Source organism: Trichosurus vulpecula, chromosome 4, assembly GCF_011100635.1.
Source record: "Trichosurus vulpecula isolate mTriVul1 chromosome 4, mTriVul1.pri, whole genome shotgun sequence".
Lineage (NCBI taxonomy): Eukaryota > Metazoa > Chordata > Mammalia > Diprotodontia > Phalangeridae > Trichosurus > Trichosurus vulpecula.
The window spans coordinates 6,614,526-6,640,178 of NC_050576.1; the positions used below are offsets into that span (position 1 = coordinate 6,614,526).

The following is a 25,653-nucleotide window of genomic DNA, read 5'->3' on the forward strand; positions in this document are numbered from 1 at the left end:
ACTCTCCCATTCTTTTCTACAACTCCACAAAGAGTCCTCCTAAGTGTTTCCCTGTTCAGTAACAATTGATGATTTTGTAAGAGTTTTAAGACTTGTGAATCACTTTACATATATCATCTCAATTAACCCTCAGAACAGCCAAGAAGGTGGACATTAAAGTATTTTATGGGATAAAAAAATGAAAACCAATAATTTTGAATGCTTATTTTTCCCAAATGAGAAGCAATGTGCATAATGTATTTGTAGATTTGTGGAATTTAGTCTGTAAATGATAGCATTTCCTATCAAACACCTTAATCCCATAATTTGCCATACAGTGAATATTTCTACTGAGTTAAATTTTCAGTGAAGTCAGTCTCATGGGAAGTTGTAACTTTCATTTCAAATGGATATAGGATATAATTCACCTTCCACAGATGTTTAGTTTCCTCTTGGGAATGATGTGACATTGTGTTAAATTCACGAAGCAACCTTTCACCAAAGAAGAGCTTAGATTTGAAGTGCATATAACCTATTAAAGGGGAAGGGAAACTAATGAAAACCAGCTTTTAGAATTATAAGTATGAAAATCCTTACATGAACCAAAAAACAGAGCTTTAGAACTCTTAGTTTATGTAAATGAATAAATAAGCAATCCAAAAATATGAACAAACTTGACTTTGATTATTATCTTACTATTCTAGACTTGGGACTATTTAGGAATTTTATCCTTAATTAATGTTTTTCTCAAAATATTGGCCAGTGACCATGAAGGTAGAGAATACTTTGGACACATGTATACAATTGAATTTAATTTTTCGACTAAAAATAACTATTTATTTTATCTAATAATTCTACAATCCAAAAACTTTAAATACAAAAGAATAAGAGAACCAATCAATACTTTCTGTAATGGGATGTTATGTAAAGTGTTCTACACCCATGGACTATCCCTCACACCCTTCTCTGACAAAGATTTGGGGAGATTTGTTCTCACATTTCTAGTTTGGGCCTAAGGTTACTCTTTATTATTTCACTCCATTCATTATAGATTATTTTGTGCTTGTGCTTTCTATTTACATTTAGGTCATCTCCATGTATATTGTTTTACTGGCTCTGATTGCTTTATTTTGCATCAGCTCATGTAAGTTTATTTCATGCTTCCCTGTATTCATAATATCCATTTTTAATTATCACATAGCATAACTTATTTACCTATTTTGTAATACCTAGGAATCCACTTCATTTCTAGTTCTTTGTTACCCACACTATAAAAAATAAACAACAAAAGCAACAAAGAACTGCTGCTGCAAATACTTAGGTGTTATGGAGCCTTTTTTACGTAATATAGCTCCATGGGAGAGATATTTGGTAGTGGATTCTCTGGGTCAAAGCGTATATTTTAATACTTCTAACGTGCTTTGCAAAATAAATGGAATCATTCAGAGCTCCACTTACAATACATTAATGTCTAGGTCTCCATCACTTCCAACATTGCCTTTTTTTGTCATTTTCTTTTGTCCAGTTTTCAATATGAAGCAATACACATATTCGCATCTCTACACGGGAAGAGGACACATAATTCTTGAGAAATTTATCTCTATTAGGACAGTTAAAAGGAGTATACATATATATATATATATATATATATATATATATATATATATATATATAGAGAGAGAGAGAGAGAGAGAGAGAGAGAGAGAGAGAGAGGGTATGAGTATAAGTTGACTGATGTAGTGACATAAAAAAATCAAGGGTGAAAACCATATTTTACTGGGATAGAAGGAAAAGAGGAGGCAGAATAGGGTAAGTTACATTGCACAAAGAGGTACAAAAGACCTATTATAGTAGAGGGAAAGAAGGGAGGGGGTGAGTATTGCTTGAACCTTACATCAGATTTCAGCCCTTCCTCACTCAAATCAAAGTCAAGTCCAAGTCATGTCCTCATTTCCCTGATGTCATGGTCTTTGAGAATGAAGGACAAACACAACAACACAACATCAGATTCAACTCAAGGAGGGAATAACATACACACTTAGTCAGGTATAGAAATGTATCTTACCCTATAGGGAAGTAGGATTGGAAAGGGGGAAAGTGGAAGGGGAGACTAATAGAAAGGAAGATAGACTGATGGAGGAGGTTGTCAGAAGTAAAACACTGGTTAGGAGTGCCATGATGAAATGAGACAGAAAAGCATAAATGGTGAAAATAGGTGGAGGGAAATACAGTTAGTAATTATAACTATGAATGTGAATGGGATAAACTGATCCATAAAATGGAAATGGGTAGCAGAGGGGATTAAAAACCAGAATTCTAGAAAATGTTGTTTACAAGAAACACATTTGAAGTGGAGAGATACACACATAGTAAAGGTAAAAAGCTGGAAAAAGAATATATTATGCTTCAGCTAAAGCGAAAAAAAAATACAAGTGTAGCTATCCTGATTTCAATCAAAGCAAAGTAAAAAAAAGATCCAATTAAAACAGATAAAGAAGGAAATTACATCTTACCAAAAGGCATCATAGACAATGAAGGAATATCAATATTAAACATATATGCAGCAAGTGGTTTAGTTTCCAAATTCTTACAGGTGAAGTTAAACAAGTCATGTAAAGAAGCAAACACCAGGGGCCACAGCCAAGATGGCCATGTGAAAACAGCTTCTTACAGGAGTTCTTTCACAAGTTCTGTCAGATACCTCTAAAAAAGTGAATCTGAACAGATTTGAGAGAGTTAGAAGTCACTAGTAGACTGAGTGGGGCAAAATTCCAACACAGGAGAGTCTGCAAGGTCGACAAGATGGATCTGTAGGCTGGGAGAGTGCCTGGCATGTGGAGCTGCACAAGACCACACCAAAGCAGAAACAGCTGCAGAAACCAACCAGCAATCCAGGCTGGGAGAAAGCTGGGCACAAAAACTCGTGGAGATGCCCAGGCCTTCCAGCACAGGACAGGAGTCTGTCGAAGCAACAGGATGCAACAATGCAGTGCCTGTGGCTGCAAGACACCTACTCCTGAGGCTTTCAGCCCAAATGTTTGAAACTGGCCTTCCTGAACTTCCAGAATTCATAATGGCCAGGTAAATGAGTCTCATCCCTCCCTCCCTCCCTGACCCAGAGATCACCTAGGGGAAAACCCTGGAATAGAGGAGTCAGAAGTGGGGCTTCAGTAGCCAAACAGAGGGAATGCCTGAGTCCCAGAATGGAGTAGCCAGCAAGGGTCAACACCAGGAACCTAGAAGTACCTTTGAACAGCCAGGGGAAATGGCAGACACCAGCACAGAAAAGGCTGAGACCACCAGTGCTGGAGAGCAGCCCCAGGGGAAGAGGAGACTTCCAGCAGGCAGACAACCCTTCCCCCACACCTCAGGAAACCAGAGGCTATAACGCTAAAGCCAATAACTAGGCTCACAATTCCCAGAACAAGAAACCTGGGACACAGATCATTGAGCCTCCAAAGCAGAAATCCACTTTAAAGCCAGGAAAAAGCTAACCAACAGGAAGAAGAACATAGAAAAATGAGGGACCATTAATTTCTTTATGGAGACAGGGAAGATCAAAATACCAATTCAGAGGAGGTCAGCATTGACACTATGACCACATCTGATACCTCAAAAGGAAATGTGAACTGCTCTCAAGCCCAAAAAGAATTCCTGGAAGAACAAAAGGAGGTTTTTAAAAACCAAATTATGGAGGTAAAAGAAAAAAATGGAAAAAAAAATCTCTGATGAGAACAAATTTTTAAAAAATAAAATTGGTGAAATGGCTAAGGAGATTCAGAATATAATTAGTGAAAATGACACCTTGAAAGGTAAAATCAGCCAATTGGAAAAGGAGACTCAAAAACAAAATGAAGACAACAATTCATTAAAAAATTAGAATTGAGCAAGTGGAAGCTAATGACTCTATGAGGCATGAAGAAGTAGTGAAAAAAAAAGAAACAGTAAAGAGTGAAAAAATGAAAGAAAATGTGAAATACCTTATTGGAAAAACAACTGACCAGGAAAATAGATCCAGGAGAGACAATTTAAGAATTACTGGTCTACCAGAAAGCCATGATGAAAAAAATAGTCTGGACAGTATCTTCCAAGAAATCCTTAAGGACATCTATCATAAGATCCTAGAACCAGAGGGGAAAATTGTCATTGAAAGAATCCACCGATCGCCCCCTGAAAGAGATCCCAAATTGAAAACTCCAAGAAATATTATAGCCAAATTTCAGAATTATTAATTCAAGTAGAAAACACTACAAGCATCCAAAAAGAAACAATTCAAATATCATGGAAGTACAGTCAGGATCACATAGGATCTTTCAGCTTCTACATTAAGTGACAGGAGAAATATAATATACCAAAAGGCAAAGGAGCTTGGACTACAACCAAGGTTTAACTACCCAGCAAAACTGAGCATAATTTTTTTCAGGCAAGGAGATGGACATTCAATAAAATAAGGGATTTCCAGACCTTCCTGATGAAAAGGCCAGAGCTCAATGTAAAATTTGATCTTCAAACACAAAATTCAAGAGAGACATACAAAGGTAAATGGGGGGGAAATGCACAAATCTTGTTAATCAATAAGGGCAAATTGTTTACATACTCATATGGGATTTGTTTTATATATGTTATATACATATATATATATATATATATATATATATGTATGTATGTACATATATATACACATATATACACAAACATATATATGTCAATATTTAGAATAGTACAGTTATGACAATTGAAAGAGCTACACATAGACTGTGGGTATCAGTATAAAATAACTGATATAATGATAAAAATAATTAAGAGATGTAAAGGGAGGGTTCTGGGAGAAGAGATAAGGAGGTAGTAGAAAAGGATAAATTACATCAAATGAAGAGGCACAAAAACATATTATAGCAGAGGGAATGAAGGGAGGGAGAAGAGTAGTATATGAGCTTTACTCTAATTGGATGTGGTTCAGGAAGAGAATAACATACTCTGATAAGTATAGAAATCAAACTTATCCTACAGGCAGTAGGAGGGGAAAGGGGAAAGAAAAGAGGGGTAGTCAGAAGTGAAAGAAGAAGTAGGAAGGGGGAAATGGTAAGATAAGGGACGGGAATCAAAAGGGAGGGTAAATTGAGGAAGGCGGTGGTCAAAAGCAAAACTCTTGAGGAGTGGAAGGGAGAAGGCAGAGTTAAAATCATAAATTTGAGGTGGGGACAGAATGGAGAAAAAGACACAGTTTGTAATCATAACTGTGAACGTGAATTGGATTAACTCTGCCATAAAACGGAGGCAAATAGCAGAATGGATTAAAAACCATAATCCTACAATATGTTGTTTATAAGAAGCACATTTGAAACAGGGGGACACACAGAGGGAAAAAGTAAATGGCTGGAGTAGAATATATTGTGCTTCACCTAAGTTAAAAAAAAAAAAACAGGAGTAGCAATCCTAATCTCAGACAAAGCAGAAGTGAATATAGATGTAATTAAAAGAGATAAGTAAGGACATTATATCCTGCTAAAAGGCACCATAAACAATGAAAGAATATCATTATTTAACATGTATGTACCAAGTGGCATAGCATGCAAATTCCTAGAGGAGAAATTAAGGGAATTACAGGAAGAAATAGAAGCCAAAACCATACTAGTGGGGGACCTCAACCTATCCCTCTCTGAACTTGATAAATCTAACCTCAAAGTAAACAAGAAAGAAGTCAAGGAGGTGAATAGAATTTTAGAAAAGGCAGATATGACAGACTACTGGAGAAAACTGAGTGAAGATAAAAGGAATATACGTTTTTTCTGAGTGGTACATGGCACATACTCAAAAATTGTTCATGGAGTAGGGCATAAAAACCTCACAATGCAGCGGAGAAAGGCAGAAATAGTCGATGCATCCTTCTCAGATCACGACACAATAAAATTTATTTGTAATAAAGGATCATGGAAAGATAAATTAACAATTAATTGGAAACTAAATAATCTAATCCTAATGAGTGGGTCAAAGAATAAACTGTAGGAACAAGTAATAACTTCATTCAAGTGATTGACAATAATGAAACAACATATAAAAACTTATGGGATGCAGGAAATGCTGTATTAGGGGAAGTTTTATATTTCTAAATGCTTACATGAAAAAAATAGATTAAAAGGAAATCAATGAATTGGGCATGCAACTGAAAAAGCCAGAAAAAGAACAAATTGAAAATCAACAATTAGATACAAAATTAGAAATCCTGAAAATCAAAGGATAAATTAACAAAATTGAAATCAAGAAAACTATTGAACTAATGAATAAAACTAAGATCTGGTTTTATGAGAACACCAATAAAACTGATAATCCCTTGGTCAATTTGATTTAAAAAAAAGAATACCAAATTACCAGTATCACAAATGAAAAGGGTACATTCACCTCCAATGAAGAGGAAATTAAAAAAAAAATTAGGAATTATTTTGCTCAATTGTATGACCATATATTTGATAACCTTAGGGAAGTGGATGAGTATTTACAAAAGTAAAAATTGCCCAGGTTAACAGAAGAGGACATAAATTACCTAAATGACCCTAACTCAGAAAAAGAAATTGAACAAGCTACCAATGAACTCCCTAATAAAAAAAAATCTCCAGGGCCAAATGGTTTTACATGTGAATTCTATCAAACATTCAAAGAACAATTAATTCCCATACTTTATAGCCTATTTGGGAAAATCGGCAAAGAAGGAGTCCTACCAAATTCTTTTTATGATACAAATATGGTACTAATACCTAAACCAGGAAAAGTCAAAAGAGAGAAAGACAATTATAGGCCAATTTTCCTAATGAATATTGATGTAAAAATTTTAAATTAATATTAGCAAATGACTGCAGCAACTTATCAGGACAATAATACTAGATCCAGTTAGGATCTATTTCAGGAATGCAAGGCTGTTTCGATATTAGGAAAACTATCAGCATCATTAATCATATTAACCATGAAACTAGCAGAAACAATACAATTATCTCAATAGATTCAGAAAAAGCCTTTGACAAAATACAACATCGATTCCTATTAAAAACACTAGAAAGCATAGGAATAAACGGAGTCTTCCTGAAAATTATAAATAGCATCTACCTAAAACCATTAGCAAGCATTATACATAATGGGGATAAGCTAGATGCATTCCCAATAAGATCCAGAGTGAAACAAGGTTGTCCATTACCACTCCTATTATTCAATTTGGTACTAGAAATGTTAGCTTTAGCATTAAGAGAAGAAAAAGAAATCGAAGGAATTAGAATAGGCAAACAATTAACTAAATTATCACTTGTTGCAGATGATGTGATGATTTACCTAGAGAATCCTAGAGAATCAAGTGGAAAAAAAAATCTACTTGAAATAATAAAAAAAAAACTTTAGTAAAGTTGCAGGGTATAAAATAAACCCACAAAAATCCTTGACATTCCTATACATTACTAACAAAGCCCAAAAATATACATGGAACTGAATCAAATTTATAAGAATAAAAGCCATTCCTCAATTGAGAAATGATCAAAGGATGTAAATAGGCAGTTTTCAGAGAAACAAATTAAAGATATCTATAGGCATATGAAAAATGCTCTAAATCATTATTGATTAGAGAAATACAAATCAAGATAACTCTTAGGTAATACCACATTTCTCCTGTCAGATTGGCTAAAATGACAAAACAGTAAAATGATAAATGATAGGGAAGAAGTGGGAAAATTGGAACATTAATACATTGTTGGTGGAGTTATGAACAGATCCACCTATTTTGGAGAGCAGTTTAGAACTATGCCCAAAGGGCTATAAAAATGTGCATAACTGTTGGCCCAGCAATACCACTTCTAGGGCTATATCCCAAAGAGATCACACAAGTGGGAATGGGACTTGTACGTACAAAAATATTTATAGCCGCTCTTTTTGTGGTAGCAAAGAATTGGAAATCAAGGGAATGCCCATGAATCGGGGAATGACTGTGCAAGTTGTGATACATGAATGTAGTGGAATACTATTGTGCTATAAGAAATGGGCATGATACGGACTTCATAATAACCTGGAAAGACCTACATGATATGATGCTAAGTGAGAGGGGCAGAACCAGGAGAACATTGTACATATTGATTCTATGATGACTAAATTTGATAGACTGGACTCTCCTCAGCAGTACAAGGCTGAAAGCCAGCTCCAACAGACTCATGATGGAAAAAGCTAGCTACATCCAGAGAAAGAACTGTGGAGTATGAATGCAAATTGAGGCAAACTATTTGCTCTCTTTTTTTTTCTCTTCTTTTTGGGTTTTGTTTCTTCTCTCTCATGATTCATTCCATTGGTCATAATTCTTCTTTGCAACTTGACAATTGTGTAAATAAGTTTAAGGTTTATACAGAATCTTTATCAGATTCCACACTGTCTTGGATGGGGAGGAGGGAGGGGAGGGAAGGGAAGAAAATTCGAAACTCAAGAACATGTAGATCTAAGTGTTGTAAACTAAAAATAAAAAATCTAATTTAAGAAAAAAAAGTAGACAGCAAAACTATACTAATGGGGGACCTCAACCTCCCAATCTCTGAACTAGTTAAAACTAACCTCAAAATAAACAAAAAGGAACTAAAGAAGGTGAAGAGAATTTGAGAAAAGTTAGATATGATATATATCTCAAGGAAATTAAATGAGAATAGAAACGAATACACTTTTTTTTCTCAGTTACATGGCACCTACACAAAAAATGACTATGTATTAGGGCATTAAAAAACCCACAATCCAATGTAGAAAGGCAGAAATATTAAATGGATCATTTTCAGATCATGATGCAAAAGACACAACATGTAATAAATGACCATGGAAAGACAGAGCAAAAAGTAATTGGAAACTAAATAATCTAATCCTAAAGAATCAGTGGGTCAAACAACAAACCATAGAAGCAATAATTTCATCAAAGAGACTAACAATAATGAGACAGCCTACCAAAACTTGTGGGATGCAGTCAAAATAGTTCTTATGGGAAATATATATCTGTAAATGCTTATATGAATAAAATAGAGGAAAAAAGGAGATAAAGTAATTGAGGATGTAACTAAAAAGCTAGAAAAAAGCAAATCAAGAATCCCCAATTAATTAACAAATTAGAAATTTTGAAAATCAAAGGAGAGTTTAATAAAATTGAAAGTAAGAGAAATTATTGAACTAATAAATAAAACTGAGAGCTGGTTTATGAAGAAAAAACAAAATAGATAAACATTTGGTTAATTTGATTCAAAAAAGAAAGAGGAAAACCAAATTACCAGTATCAAAAATGAAAATGAAAATTTACCTCCAATGTTGAGGAAATTAAAACAATAATTAGGAGGTGTTTTGCCCAACTATATGCCAACAAATCTAACAATCTAAGTGAAATAGATGAGTTTTTAAAATATATGTATACATATGTACATATATATATATATACATACATGTACACACACACACATGTGTGTGTATCCTAGATTAACAGAAGAGGAAATATAATACTTAAAATACCCATTTTAGAAAAAAAAATAATAAGCCATCAAAGAACTCCTTAAAAAAATATCTCCAGGGCCTGATGGATTTACAAGTGAATTCTATGAAACATTTAAAGAACAATTAATTTGATTGCTATATAAACAAAAAGCAATGAAGCAATCTACTATTCCTCATCTAGGATGAGCCCAGTATATTGTATGTCTGCCAAGACTACCCATTCTAAACATATGTGTCTGCTTTGTAGAATGTTTAAATGATACATTCTAGTATCTGGAAGGGACCTCTTAACCTGATGCCACATTCCTTCTTCTATATATTCAACAGGTGACCATTATCTCCTTGAATTCCTTCAACTAGTGGGAACCCACTGCTTCTTGAAACAATTCATTTTACTTTTAGGCATTTCTAATTGTTATAAAATGTTTTCCTTCTTTCTTCTAGCATAAGGTCCTGGCCCCTGCATTCCATTTCCCTTTTATATATTGCCTTCCTTGTATTGCCTTCCATATTGTCTTATGTATTCTTTATGTATTGCCCCTTGAAGGTAGGGATTGTGTTTCTATTAGTCCTATTAGTGGTCTCAGAATTTTGCACAGTGCGTGGCACACCGTATATGCTTTCTATGTAATTTAAAACAAAATGTTCCTATCAATGTCCTCTGAGAACAAGCTGGAAAATTGAGTCCTTGTTTGTCAAGAAAGCCTTTTCACATATTTGACACTGGCAATAATGCGTTAGCCAAATCTTCTCATATTCTTATTTTCTTCAAGTAATCCTAGCACTTCAGGTTAATACTCTCATCTTTTTTTAGCCATGTCCTGGGCAAGTTCCCATTTTCATGTCTTTCCTCACATATCCCAAACACAGTATATTGGATATAACTTGACCACAATAGAAGGCAGAGGAACAGATCACTCTTTTCTCTATTCTTCTTTTATTTCAGCTTAAGATCAGTACCTATCATGCCCTGTAGCTGACTCATATTGAGCTAACAGAACCCTAAAATAATAGCTCCTTTTAAAACATACTACCTGCTCTCTAGCTTCCCCATCTTTATTCATCATTGATCATTTTTATAAACTGAAACCTTGAATTTTTTAAATTAAATTGTATTGTCTTACATGTGTCCCATCATTTGAGGTTCGCAAGTTGTATTTAGATCCTGACTCCATCATACAATGCGTCCTTCAGCAAAGAAGAACGTTTCTAATGTTCAATGAATAGAGTGCTGGGCCTGGAGTTAGAAAGATTCATCTTCCTGAGTTCAAATTCAGCCACAGATACTTACTAGCCATGTGACCCTGGGCAAGTCACTTAACCTTATTTGCCTCAGTTTCCTTACCTGTCAATGAGCTGGAGAATGAAATGGCAAACCACTCCAGTACATTTGTCAGGAAAACCCCAAATGGGGTCACAAAGAATCAGACATGACTGAAAACTACTAAACAACAACAATATATTTCTTAGGTATAATTACCCTTTAGATTCCTTTCTTGGAATGAACCTGCCAACGCCATCTCAGACTGGCTATAAACTATATACATATACCATTCTATACATTTCGTTTCATCTGCTAGAATTTAGGCTCTTTGAGGGTAAATACTAGTTCATTTTTGTCTTCCACGGGTGAACTAGAGCCAGCTTGAACAAGCTTATGGGCTGAGCATTTGTTTCAGTGTTTTATTAATTTTTCCAGATTGAAGAAAGTGTTAACCATACAGATTAAAATTGAAAGTGTGTCCTAAGTACATTTTCCTCCTGAGAGCTAGTTGTTAATCAATTATAAGCATATCCCTGTTTATATACACACAGCACTGTCTTCCCTCCAAATTACCTTGTATATATTTGGTTGAACAAAATAAAAGGACACATCACTATATATGTGCAACTTACATTTTCTGAGAGAAAATAAGTTCCTGGGGTAACAGATGGCTCCATTTTTGTCTTGATGCCCAACAACAAGGGAAGTGCCTGACCCATAGAAAACAAAAAAATGTCTGCATATTGGTTGATTGTGTTCTGGAAAAAAAACCTTTCAAATCAAGGATATTTCCTTATTCTATGCCCTTGAGTAACTGATATCGCAGAAGGCTTCAGATAGAACCTGTCATCCATGTAGGCCACCCATGTGACAGTGTTTCCTATTCCACAGCAGAAGAAGCAGTCCTGGAATTAAATATGTAGTAAATACAAGTCATACCAGGACAAAGAGGGCTGTGTGATATATATGAGGGGAGTGGGTAGCTCTGGCCATCCCACCAGAGAGAAGAACCAAAGGACAACACAAAAGACTTTGTGGAGACTATCATACCTGAGCCATACCTTGAAGGGAGGTAAGGATTCCAACAAATAGCAGGAGTCCATTCCATACAGGTGGAAGAGTAGAGGAGGAGATAAGGAAACAAGACATACTGGGAAGAGCACTGGACTTGGGGTCAAGAGGGTCTGACTTCAAATCCTGCCTTGGGCATGCACCAGATGGATTACCCTAGACAAACTACTTTATGTCTCTGAGCCTCAGTTTCCTCATCTATGAAATGATCAGATTGGACTCCATGACTTTAAAGGTTCCCTTCAATCTCCAAATATAAAACCATTAGAAACTGTGAAATTTGGGAATTACTACTAGTTCAAATCAGCTTAGAGAGTAAAGAATAAATGGCTGAAAGAAGGGAAGTAGCATGAAATAAGACTGAAAAACATCAGAATCCAACCATAAAAGGGTTTTAATTCTTTTCTGCAAAGGTATACTATCCAATTTGCATGTTAAAGTAAATGACAGAATCAGCATTCATAAAGAACTTGAAAGACTAGAAAATAAGGCTGAATCTAATTGTTAAGAAGAATTACAATAGGGATAAATGTAGTCTTAAAGTTGGGTTTAAAAGCATAACTTGTCAGTGATAGTGGAGTGAGGATTTTTTTTTGAGGTACAGAGGGAAATCAGTGGTTACTGAAATTTCTTCCATCTTAAAAATTCTTCAATTCTAAAATGAACCTTGATAATTTCTCACTCAATACTACAACTTTTTTTTTCTTTCATATTCTCATTCTTGCCAATTACCCAATTCAAAGTACGTTATGTGCAAATTCGGATTATTTTATTTGGTGGAGGTGGGAAAAGGAAATATTCTAAATGACTTCATATTTTTGTTTTTGTTTTTCCTATGATCAGAACATTGACATCATTAGGACAAGGATGTCCCAGTGAGGACACTCTCTGAAAATACAATTCACCATCATCTTTACAACTCATAATAAGAGCAAGTTTTCTGTGGCACTAAGACATTAAGTGATATGCCCAGAGTCACAGCACTCATATGTGACAGAGGCCCAACTTGAACCCAGTTCTTTCTGAATCCAAAGCCTGCTCTTTTCCCACTATGGCAAGATGCTTGTTTGACCTTACCACTTACTCATCAATTATTATATTACTTTTAAAGGCTTCTTTCCCAGTGGTGGTCTTGAACTTTATCATTCAAAGATCGTATATTTTCTGTTTCTAAACAGAATTCTAGAAACTTGATGCTTAGATTGTCCAGTTCATGTACTTGTAATGTCCCTTTGCTATCAAGAGCTTGTTTTTCTTTACTCTATTTGGTCTTCCTTGTTATTTTATTTGATTATTTTGGAATTCTTGGTGACTGCCATATTAGAGATTTCTTCACAGAGGATTTAGCCACTTTTAATAAAATCCTTAAACCTTCCTTTCTGGATATGATGCCCAGATACATCATCCATCACAAGTCACTCATTAGTGAGTCCAACTTTAACAAGGTCAGTAATCAAAGTATGTTTTAGGTTCTAGAACTGAGCCCTTCCCCTCATCCAAAAGGTCTAGGACTGAGACCTTCCCCTCATTCCATGTTCTGTCCAATTAACAAAACAACAAAAATGCAGCTACAAAACACTAGTCACTCAAGAGTATGCCATGTTGGTATTTTTTAACAGATTCCTGCTTGCATCCTTTTAAATTCTCCACTCATCATGTCTCTGCACACTTTTTCAATCTAAATGAAACTTGTATCTCCTGTAAGAAGAAATAAGAATTTCAAAGGAGAAGGGAAAACAGAAGTAAGAGCCAATACTAAAACACCAAGAAGAAAGACTCAACAAGTCAGGTGGCACGATGGCTAGACTGCTGAACTTGAAGTTACAGAGATTTGAATTCAAATCCAGCTTCAGATAATTCCTAGTTCTATGCCCCTAGATAAGTCATTTAACCTCTGTTACAGTTTCTTAAAAATGAAGAAAATAATAGCACCTCCCTCTGAGGGGTGCTGCACAGATCAAGTGTTGTAAAGTGCTTTGCAAACCTTAAAGTACTACAGAAGTATGATTATTACTATTGTTTTTTTATAGAGTTAATGGGGAATTTAGACCATCTAATCCAAATGACTTTTACAGATGAGAAGTAAAATTATTTGACTGGGGTCACACCACATATATTCAAACCAAAATCTGAATCTGTTTTCTTCATTCCAAGTCCAGGAAGCTCTCAGTTACACTGAGATGCCTCTGAAATACTATGCCTATAGTTTTCCAATCTCAATGCTTGAACCTGTGAGAGCTACAAAGGCATGTAGAGTTCAGAAGGAGAGATGGCCCTTGCACATAGATGATAAGAGGTACCATATTCAAAGGACGTTGGATTTTCTATTAGAGGACCTGGCTTTAGATCCTAGTTCTGCCCAACTACTTACAGGAACTCCTGAAGATTAAATTTTTGCCTCTCTGAAGGAAGGGGCTTGAACTTGATGATTTGCAAAGTGACTTCCAGTTCTAAATCTATAATGCTAAACAGATTTTATAATAAAAGGAGAATAACTGTCAAAAAGGAGATTTATCAAGGACATTTGCTCATTGGGAGTTCCTTATAACCATGAATTCACAAACTAGTTAAATAAAACAAATACAACGATGTAGAACTGCACTCACCAAATACTCTGATGGAGCAACCACACAAATGTATTCAGGTCTAGAGTCTTCAATTCAGATCACCGGCATGTCCATAGGAAAGTAATCAGTACTGTGAGCCTACTTGACCTCATGTAATAAGAAGAAAGGTTGAAACTTAGGAATTGTTAGGCTGGGAAAAGATCTACTAAGGAAGACAGCCTATCTCATTAATTCTCCATAGCTCTACAAGAGATTTGCTGGTTAGCTAATACAAGTGACAAGGAATCAGGATATGATTCAATATCAATGAGAGTTTTCTATCAATAATCAATAGTCAGCAAATAGAAATAATGATAATAATAATAACAACCTGATATTTATATAGCACTTGATGTTTTCAGGAAAATTTATACAGAGGACTCATTTGATCCTTATAACAATCCTTCATAGGAGATGCCATTATAATCCTCACTTTACAAATGAGAAACTGAAATGGAGAGAGAGTAAATGACTTTCCAACCCCACCCCCCAGCAATATAATAGAAGTATTTTTGCATCTTTTAAATCTGCAGGTATATTCCAAACAACCTACAAAAGATACTGCAGATAGTATTCATTCTCTGAACAGCGAAAAGGCTAATGAGTGCTAAGATCAGAAAATGAGGTAATCATAGATCTGTAGTGTTGGGAGATACCTCAGCTAAAGATGCCACTGTACATTTGGTTTGATCGAGCAGAGTATAGTGAGACTATCATCCATAGAGACAGTGCCTTTCAAAGAAATCCAAGATGGAATTGACATTCAAAGCTTTCCATAGAAAACTCTTGACTCATGCTGGGCTTGCAGTTTCCCAAAACTGTCTAGAATTCTAGTAATTCCTACATCTGAAAAATAATCCACTCAAAAAGATATTTGACAAGTGAGAGTCCAGCCTATGACTGACAACCAAATTCTCAGCAACAAGGATACTGCTGAACAACGAATCATGCCAATATTGTGGGAGAAGTGAATGCTACCTCCTAGAATTTGTGTTACAGAAGGAGAACTCAAGTATAATGCTCCAAAGCAAAATATGGATTTTCAATAAAATAGAGGACTTTCAAGCTTTCTCAGTGAAAAGACCAGAGCTGAATGGAAAAGTTGACTTTCAAACACAAGAATCAAGAGAAGCATGAAAAGGTAAACAAAAAAGAGAAATCATAAGGGACTTTCTAAAGTTGAACTGTTTTGTTTACATTCCTACATGGAAAGATGATGTGTGTAATTCATGAGACCTCAGTATTATGGCAGCTGAATGGAATATATATATATATATATGTGTGTGTGTGTGTGTGTGTGTGTGTGTGTGTATGTATATGTATATATATGTATGTATGTATGTATATGTATATATATGTATGTATGTATATATATGTATATATGTATAGACAGAGGGCACAGAGTGAGTTGAATATGAAGGGATGATACCTAAAAAAATAAAATCAAATTAAGGGATGAGAGAGGAATATATTGAGAGAGGGAAAAAGGGAGAGATAGAAAGGGGTAAATTACCTCATATAAAAGTGGCAAGAAAAAGCAGTTCATTGGAAGGGAAGAGGGGACAGGTGAAGGGGAATGAGTGAATCTTGCTCTCATTGGATTTGACTTGAGGAGGGAATAACATACACACTCAATACGGTATCTTACCCCACAGGAAAGAAGGAGGAATGGGATAAAAAGGGCTATGACAGAAGGAAGGACAGATAGGGGCAGGAGGTAATCAAAAACACACGCTTTCAGAAAGGGACAGGGTCAAGGAAGAAAACTGAATAAAGGGGGATTGGATAGGAGGGAGCAAAATATAGCTAGTCTTTCACAACATTAGTATTGTGGAAGGGTTTTACATAATGATACGCATGTGGCCTATGTTGAATTGCTTGCCTTCTTAGGTAGGGTGGGTGGGGAGGGAAGAGGGGAGAGAATTTGGAGCTCAAAGTTTTTAAAGGAGATGTTAAAAAAAAGTTGTTTTTGCATGCAACTGGGAAATAAGATATATAGGCAATGTGGCATAGAAATCTGTCTTGCCCTACAAGAAAGTAAGGGAAAAGGGGATAGGGGGAGTGGGGTGACTGAAGGAAGGACTGACTGGGGAACTGGGCAATCAGAATATAGGCCATCGTGGAGTGGGGGGAGGGTAGAAATGGGGAGAAAAAATGTACTTCAAAATCTTGTGGAAATCAATGCTGGAAACTAAAAATATAAAATATTTTTTTTTAAAAAAAGGAGTACTCACGGAGCCAAGATGGCGGCTGGTAAGCAGGGACTAGAGTGAGCTCCATTACCGAGTCCCTCCAAAAACCTATAAAAAATGGCTCTGAACCAATTCTAGAACGGCAGAACCCACAGAACAGCAGAGGGAAGCAGGGCTCCAGCCCAGGACAGCCTGGATGGTCTCTGGGTGAGGTCTATTCCACACGGAGCTGGGAGCTGGGAGCTGGGAGCTGGGAACGGAGTGGAGCAGAGCCCAGCCTGAGCGGCGTGGACCATCCAGACCAGGAGCCGGGCGGTGGGGGCCCTAGCGCCCTGATTCAGTGAGCTGCGGCAGTTACGAGACTTCTCAACCCACAAACACCAAAAACTGCAGAGAAGGTTAGTGGAAAAAGCTGCGGGAGTAGAAGGAGTTTGCGGTTCAGCTTCCAGCCCCGGGGGCAGCGGAGGTGGGGCAGCTACAGCTGTTGTTACTTCTGGCTCCAGGCCCACCTGGTGGGAGGAATTAAGTGGCAGATCAGAGCAGGGGTGCACAGCCTGCCGAAGATCTAAGCCCAGTTCGGGTTGGGGGTTCTTGGGGAAGGAGCAGCTCGGGTCTGACAGAGCTGGCACCTCCCCCCCAAACGTGGAACATAGAACTCGTTAGTCTACAAGCAGTCATACCCCACTGAAAAACTCAAGGGTCAAGTTAGTTGGTTGGGAATATCGCCAGGCAGCGAAAACATGCCCAGATTCAGTCTCAGACTTTGGATTCTTTCTTTGGTGACAAAGAAGAACAAAACATACAGCCTAAAGAAGACAACAAAGTCATAGAGCCTACAACAAAACCCTCCAAGAAAAACATGAACTGGTCCCAGGCCATAGAAGAACTCAAAAAGGATTTGGAAAAGCAAGTTAGAGAAGTAGAGGAAAAATTGGGAAGAGAAATGAGAAGGATGCGAAAAAACCATGAAAAACAAGTCAATGACTTGCTAAAGGAGACCCAAAAAAATACTGAAAAATACACTGAAGAAAATAACACCTTAAAAAACAGACTAACTCAAATGGCAAAAGAGCTCCAAAAAGCCAATGAGGAGAAGAACGCCTTGAAAGGCAGAATTAGCCAAATGGAAAAGGAGGTCCAAAAGACCACTGAAGAAAATACTACTTTAAAAATTAGACTGGAGCAAGTGGAAGCTAGTGACTTGATGAGAAATCAGGATATTATAAAACAGAACCAAAGGAATGAAAAAATGGAAGACAATGTGAAATATCTCCTTGGAAAAACCACTGACCTGGAAAATAGATCCAGGAGAGATAATTTAACAATTATTGGACTACCTGAAAGCCATGATCAAAAAAAGAGCCTAGATACCATCTTTCAAGAAATTATCAAGGAGAACTGCCCTGATATTCTAGAGCCACAGGGCAAAATAGAAATTGAAAGAATCCATCGATCACCTCCTCAAATAGATCCCAAAAAGAAATCTCCAAGGAATATTGTTGCCAAATTCCAGAGCTCCCAGATCAAGGAGAAAATACCGCAAGCAGCCAGAAAGAAACAATTTGAGTATTGTGGAAAGCCAATCAGAATAACCCAAGATCTAGCAGCTTCTACATTAAGAGATCAAAGGGCTTGGAATGAGATATTCTGAAGGTCATTGGAGCTAGGATTAAAACCTAGAATCACCTACCCAGCAAAACTGAGTATCATGTTCCAAGGCAAAATAAGGATTTTCAATAAAATAGAGGACTTTCAAGCTTTCTCAGTGAAAAGACCAGAACTGAATAGGAAATTTGACTTTCAAACACAAGAATCAAGAGAAGCATGAAAAGGAATCAAGAAACGGATATTGCAAGGGACTTACTAAAGTTGAACTGTTTTGTTTACATTCCTACATGGAAAGATGATGTGTATGATTCATGAGAACTCAGTATTAGGGTAGTTGAAGGGAATATGCATATATATATATATATATATGTATATATATATATATATATATATATATATATATATATGTATATGTATGTATATAAGTGAATGTGTATGTATGTATATACCTATGTGCATATGTATGTATATGTATGTATGTGTATATATATATATATATATATATATATGTCTGTTTTTATATATATATATGTAAAAGAGAGAGAGCAGACACAGGGTGAGTTGAAGATGAAGGGAAGATATCTAAAAGAAATAAAATGAAATTAAGGGATGAGAGAGCAACATACTGAGAGAGGGAGATAGGGAGAGATAGAATGGGGTGGATTATCTTGCGTAAAGGTGGCAAGAGGAAGCAGTTCTGTGGGAGGAGGGGAGAGGGCAGGTGAGGGGGGAATGAGTGAATCTTGCTCTCATCAGATTTGGCCTGAGGGGGAATACCATACATACTTAGTTGGGTATCTTACCCCACAGGAAAGAAGAGGGAGGAAGATAAAAAAAATAAAAGGGGGGGGATGATGGAGGGGAGGGCAGATGGTGGTGGAGGTAATCAAAACAAACACTTTGGAAAGGGGACAGGGTCAAGGGAGAAAATTCAATAAAGCGGGATGGGTTGAAAAGGAGCAAAATGTAGTTAGCCTTTCACAACATGAGTATTGTGGAAGGGTTATACATAATGATACATGTGTGGCCTAGGTTGAATTGCTCGACTTCTTAGGGAGGGTGGGTGGGAAGGGAAGAGGGGAGAGAATTTGCAACTCAAAGTTTTAAAATCAGATGTTCAAAAAAAACTTTTTGCATGCAACTAAAAATTAAGACACACAGGCAATGGGGCGTAGAAGTTTATCTTGCCCTACAAGAAAGGAAGGGAAAAGGGGATGAGAGGGGAGGGGGGTGATAGAGGGGAGGGTTGACTGGGGAACAGGGCAACCAGAATATAAGCCATCTTGGAGTGGGGGGGAGGGTAGAAATGGGGAGAAAATTTGTAATTCAAACTGTTGTGAAAATCAATGCTGAAAACCAAATATGTTAATTAAATAAATTTAAATTAAATTTAAAGAAAAAAAAAAGAGTACTCTCTGTAAGACCTGATTTTGAGAGGCTACATTTCCAAAAGGCAAGCGACCTCATCTCTCTCAGTCTTAGTTTCTTCTCTTAAAATAAAACAATAACAATAGAACCAACCTTGCAGGGCTATTTAGAGAACAAAATGATATTTCTAAAGTTTCTTTGGTAAAAGTCAAAGTTCTATATAAATACTAGCTCTTGTTATTGTTGTTGTTGTTATATGAGGAAGGTCAGGCCAGAGTAAATTAAAAACTTTTAAGAGTGAATTTGTAGAACAAACACCCAAAGGTGGGGGGGTGGACCTAATTGACAAGAAAAAGGAAATGTGGAAAATAATGATGTGGCTACAGAGGGATCTCATTGACACTTAAATTTCAAAACAGGCTACCAGAAGATCAATTACCAGCAAGAACTTAGGAAAGATTGGATTTTTAAAATGACACTCTTCTGGGGAAAAAAGTTTCATAAATGCTCATACTCAGAATGAGTTGAGACTAGCAATGAATGATAAAGAAAATAGAAAGAGGCTCCATTTTAGGTACCTTGAATCAGAGGGGATGATCAGCAAAGGGACAGCATCTCTGCTTGAGTGAATAGAAGAATTAGTAACTGTGTTGGCAACCAAAAATGGGCTCCTTAGCACTTAGTCAACAAGTGGCCTTGACTAGTTTGGCTTTTTCCCCTGAACTGAATGCTGTTTGTATGTTGGACTGCAGTAAGCTTGTCGGCCCCTTCACCTTGCTTCCCTTGCTTAAGCTGATGGAAAGAACCTGTGCTTTCCCGGTCAACCCCTTCACCTTGCTTAAGCAGATTGAAAGAACCTGTGCTTTCCCCGGCATACCTTACACACACACACACACCCCCCCCCAAGCAGAAGCTGGATGGTTAAAAGCAGCTCCCGTTGGAGCCAGAGGCTGCTACAGCTACAGCTACAGCCACAGCCATAGCCACAGCCACAGCCACAGCCACAGCCACAGTCACAGCCACAGCCACAGCCACAGCTACAGCTACAGCCACAGTCACAGCCACAGCTGAAGCAGGAGCTGCCAGTAGCAGAGCTGACCTACGGGAGGAAGCTGAACAAAGACTTCAGGCCAGTGGGTAATCTTATTACCATAGAGGGGGAAGCATGATTTTGCTTTACGCAATCATGCTTCTCTGTAGCCTCCTGGTTACTCTTTCAAGGCGTACTTATTGGGCCTGGAAGCTTTTGATCAATATATCAAAATGGGGTTGCTGGTTCATGGGTTGGTTACTGTGGAGCCTAAATATATGTTTTGATTCTTCTGCCTTCTACTTTGAGAGTTTCTTATATGCAGTGGTTCCGAACCTTTCAGACATGTTTATGATCCTCTTTGAGATTATAAACTCTGCCCTCCTAATACATAGAATACTGAAAGAGGCAGACCAAGTCATTTGCTATTTCTCTTCTATTTTCTGTGCCAATCTGGATTATCCTTTGGTTGGATAATGGAGTATTGGGATTAAAAATAAGTAAGGATATAGTAAAAGAAAACCTATTTTTGGATGAATCCATGTTTTGAGGTCCTTCACCAATGTCATGCAAGTCATGGAAGGAATCATGAGTTTTGTGACACTAAAATGGCCTTAAAACAATTACGGCAACTAGAAGAGGCCATTGGAACTAAAGAGGGCACATGCTGCCTTAATTTCCCAAGTCACTCTGAGAGTGGAATTAGCAAATAATGGACTATGGAGCTCAACTTCTATTTTTGCAAAATTCTAAAAAATATTATTAATGAGATAATATTTAAAAAAAAAAGAAAAAAAATCATGAAGTATAAGCATCCCTTAATCAAAGCATATCATGCTAGGCACCTAATTTCCTCTTTTTGTTTTTCCGGGATTATAAAACTAATATACCAATGTAATGCTAAAATATGGTTTGCCAAAATTTTGGTATGGTATTTGGTAAAATCTCTAAGGCTCTCTTCATGGAAAAGTTATAAAGATCTGGTCTGAATGATCTTGCAATTAGTATGATTCAGCCCTATGTGGATCAATGGACTAAGTGTTAAACATCAGTACTGCTTGAGTGATACCTTGAAATGAGTTCTTCTGTGGATTCCCACAGGGATCTCCCTGGTTTTGTATTATTAATATTTTCATCAATGACATATAAAAGCTTAAATGACATGTTTATCAAGTTTGCAAATGACATAGAGCTGAGAGACAGCTGACACACTGGATGACAATCAACAACCAAAAAGATTTTGAAAGGTTGGAACATGTGCTGAATCTAATAATATATAATTTGATGGAGATAGATGAAAATCCTATGATTTATCGATATATCTATTCATTTCTTTTTCATGTATATAACCTCATACACTTGATTTTTAAAAATGTAATAATGAAAATGTCACAGTATTAAATAATGTGTAACATGGATAGTTAATAACTTGAATAGAGCATCCTGTGCCAAGATGGCAGAGTGAGGAAGGAACCCTCTAAAACCCTCCCAAATTCCTCCTCCAAACAACTACAAAAGCACCTCAGAATTTATCTAGGAGCAAGGAAGCAGATTAACAGCCCAGCAGGAAAGGTCTGTCTCACTGGTGTGAGTAGAGCAAGATCCAGGAGCAGTAGCAGCAGCCTCCATCAGCCTCACAGTATAGGGCCTGCAGCAAGACTCCATGTCTGGGGCAATCCACCAGTGAGGCCAGCCCTCCTACAAGCCAGCAGGCCCCTGGGGAAGTGAGCAGTCTATGCAGAGCAGCAAGGTCCCAATCCAGTGACTTCACCATCAGCACAAGCCATATGCAAGTTCTTGACTCCATTACTGATCAGTAGTGAAGTCCCACCCTTGGGCTGAACAACAGGGAGACCCTGATCCAGAAAGACTCTGTTTACATAGCAACCCAGCAGCATGGCCCTCCTTGGGCAGAACAGCAGCAAGATCCCTCCTCCAGGGCCAGACTTGGTTGTTGTCCTTCATTCACAAAGAGGACCAAAATGACATCACCATGTTAAAGTCAAGTTTTAATGTTGTCTAACTGTGGCTGGTCAGACCAATACAAGCTCAGAATTCTCTACCACAGGTCAGGTGCAAATAGTGCATGTGAATAGTTGAGGTGATATTCTAAATTTGTGCATCCTGAATTTCCTTTGGGTTGTTTCAATTCTGCTTTGCTCATAGAGTACAGCACCTTCTCTGATGTGGGAACACCATGCTGAATGATCCTGTGTCAGTGTGTCCCCTGTCATGCAATCAATTCCAAAGTTCTTTAGGGAAACCTTGAGAGTGTCCTGTGTCATTTATTCTGATGCCATGTGAATGCTTGCCCTTTAGGAGTTCTCCATGAAACAACCTTTCTGGGAAGTGTACATTTTGCATTCAAACAATGTGGCCAGCCCATCGGAGTTGTGCTCCCTGAAGCAGAGTGTGAATGCCTGACTGTTTAGTTTGAGTAAGGACCTCTGTGTCTGGTACCTTATCCTGCCAGGTGATCTTCATAATCTTCCTAAGACAATTAAAATGGAAGCAATTCAGTTTCCTAGCATGTCACTGATAGATTGTCCAGGTTTCTCAAACATACAACAATGAGGTCAACACAACATCTCTGTAGACCTTCAGTTTGGTAATCAGTGTAATACGTCTTCTCTCCCTTACTTTCCTTTTGAGCCTCCCAAACACTGAGCTAGCTCTGGAAATACCTATGTCAACCTCATTATCAACATGGACATCCCTAGAAAGTACACTATCAAGGTAAATGAACCTATCCACAGCATTCAAAACTTCTCTATTTGCTGTAACTCATGGTTCCATGTATGGATGGTGTGGTGCTGGCTGATAGAGCACTTACTTTTTTTGGTGTTAATTATTAGGCAAAAATTAGTACAAGCAGCAGAGAAGTGATCCATACTTTTGTGTATCTTAGCTTCAGAGTTTGCACTGAGTGCACAATCATCTGCAAACAGAAAATCACTCACCAACACTCTCCCCCAGTCACCAACAGGGACAAAAACCATAAAGCCAGCAGCTAAACCCCATAGCTAGAGAAAGCAGAGAGAGAGGTCACACCACCCAGGACAAGCCACAAGTGAAGCCTATCCTAGAAAGAAAGAAAGAAAGGAAAGAAGGAAGGAAGGAAGGAAGAGAAAGGAAGGAAAGAAAGAAGGAAGGAAGAGAAAAGAAGAAAGGAAGGAAAGAAGGAAGAAAGAAAAAAGAAAGAAAGAGAAAGGAAGGAAAAGAAAGAAAGGAAGGAAGGAAAGAAAGAAGGAAGAAAGGAAGGAGGGAAGAAGGAAAGCAGCCAAGTGAAAGCCAACAGGAAGAGCCAGAGTCCCAGCACAAAATGCTTGGGAGAGTTTGGGACTGGAGCCCAACTCTCACACAAAAACACTGAAATAAAAAAGCAGAAAAATAAGCAAAAACACACAAAAAAAAGAGCTTGACTATAGAAAGTTACTATGGGCATAGGGAGGACCAAGACATAAACCAAGAGGACAATAGTGTCAAAGTGCTACATGTGAAATCTGAAAGAAAAGAAAAGAAAATACATATATATTGTATATGTGTGTGTATGTGTGTGTGTGTGTGTACATATATATATATATATATATATATATATATGTATATATATATATATATATATATGTATATATATATATATATGTATCTCCTGGAAGAGCTTACAAAAGGATTTTTAAAAGTGAATTAGAGAAGTAGAAGAAAAACTGGAGAAAGTAATGAGAACAATGCAAGAAAGAAAACTGAATATGATTTTTCAGTTAAAAAATATGGATATTCAATGATATGGAAGACTTTTAAACATTTCTAATTAAAAGACCACAGCTGGGCCAGAAGGTAGGGAAGGGGAGTCCCTGTGGTTTCCTACTTCAACCATGCTTGAATGGAACTCTCTGATGGATTCCAGGCTGGAGCTGCCCTTAGCCACCTTTCTACCTTCACCTCCACTAACCACCACTTCTTCAGGCCTACAGTTGGAGCAGCAGCCGCCCGTTCAGTAGCCCCTTGGCGGTTGCCGCCGCCGCTGCCCCAGCCTCAGTCGCCTCCTCCAGCCTCCCCTTTCGCCTCCATCGTCACCATCATGACCACCGCCCCTCTCAGGTGTGGCAGAATTACCACCAGGACTTGGAGGCCGCCATCAACCAACAGATCAACCTGGAGCTCTACACCTCCTACTTCTACCTGTCCGTGTCTTAATACTTTGACCGGATGATGTGGCGTTGAAGAACTTTGCCAAGCATTTCCTACAGTCATCCCAAGAGGAGAGTGAGCACACTGAGAAGGTGATGAAACTGCAGCACTAGCACAGGGGCCGCATCTTCCTCCAAGACATCAAGAAACCAGAGCAAGATGACTGCGAGAGCGAGCTGAACGCAATGGAGTGTGCTCTGCACTTGGAAAAAAATGTCAATCAGTCGTTATTGGAATTGCACAAGCTGGCAACTGACAAGAATGGCCCCTGTTTATATGATTTCATGAAAACTTGCTACCTGGACTAACAGGTAAAGTCCATCAAACAACTGGATGATCATGAAACCAACATGATCAAAATGCCACCCCCCCCCATTCTGGCATGGGGGAATATCTTTTTGACAAGCACACTCTTGGAGACCTTGACAAAATTGCTAAGCCACACCTGGCTTCCCCCACACCTGGGAACTGTGGGCGTGACTCCTACTATCTTTCAGTGCATGCATATTTTGGTTTTCTGACTTTTTCATTATCTGTACCAAAAAACTACCACCATTTACATTGCAATAAAGTTGCTTGGTACTGATGAAAAAATAAATAAATAAAAGACCACAGCTGAACTGAAAAAAAAAAAAGTCCTCCAAATACAAGACTCAAGGGACACATAAAAAGGTAAAAAGAAATAAGAAAGAGAAAACAGAAGGAATCCTATAAGGTTAAACTGTTTATATTTGTAACTTAACAATTTTATTCCTATAAGAGCAAATAGAAAGCAAATATGTATATATAATATGATATTTATATGTATGTATATATGCAGAGAGAGAGAGAATATAAGGTGATTTTGATTGGATGATACCC

The 25,653-nt window shown here is 37.5% G+C and overlaps 1 pseudogene; it reads left to right on the forward strand.

Annotated features, from left to right (window-relative positions):
• Nucleotides 1-2,908: 2,908 nt before the first annotated feature.
• On the forward strand, nt 2,909-25,378 carry LOC118846033 (annotated as a pseudogene).
• The last annotated feature ends 275 nt before the right edge of the window (nt 25,379-25,653 follow it).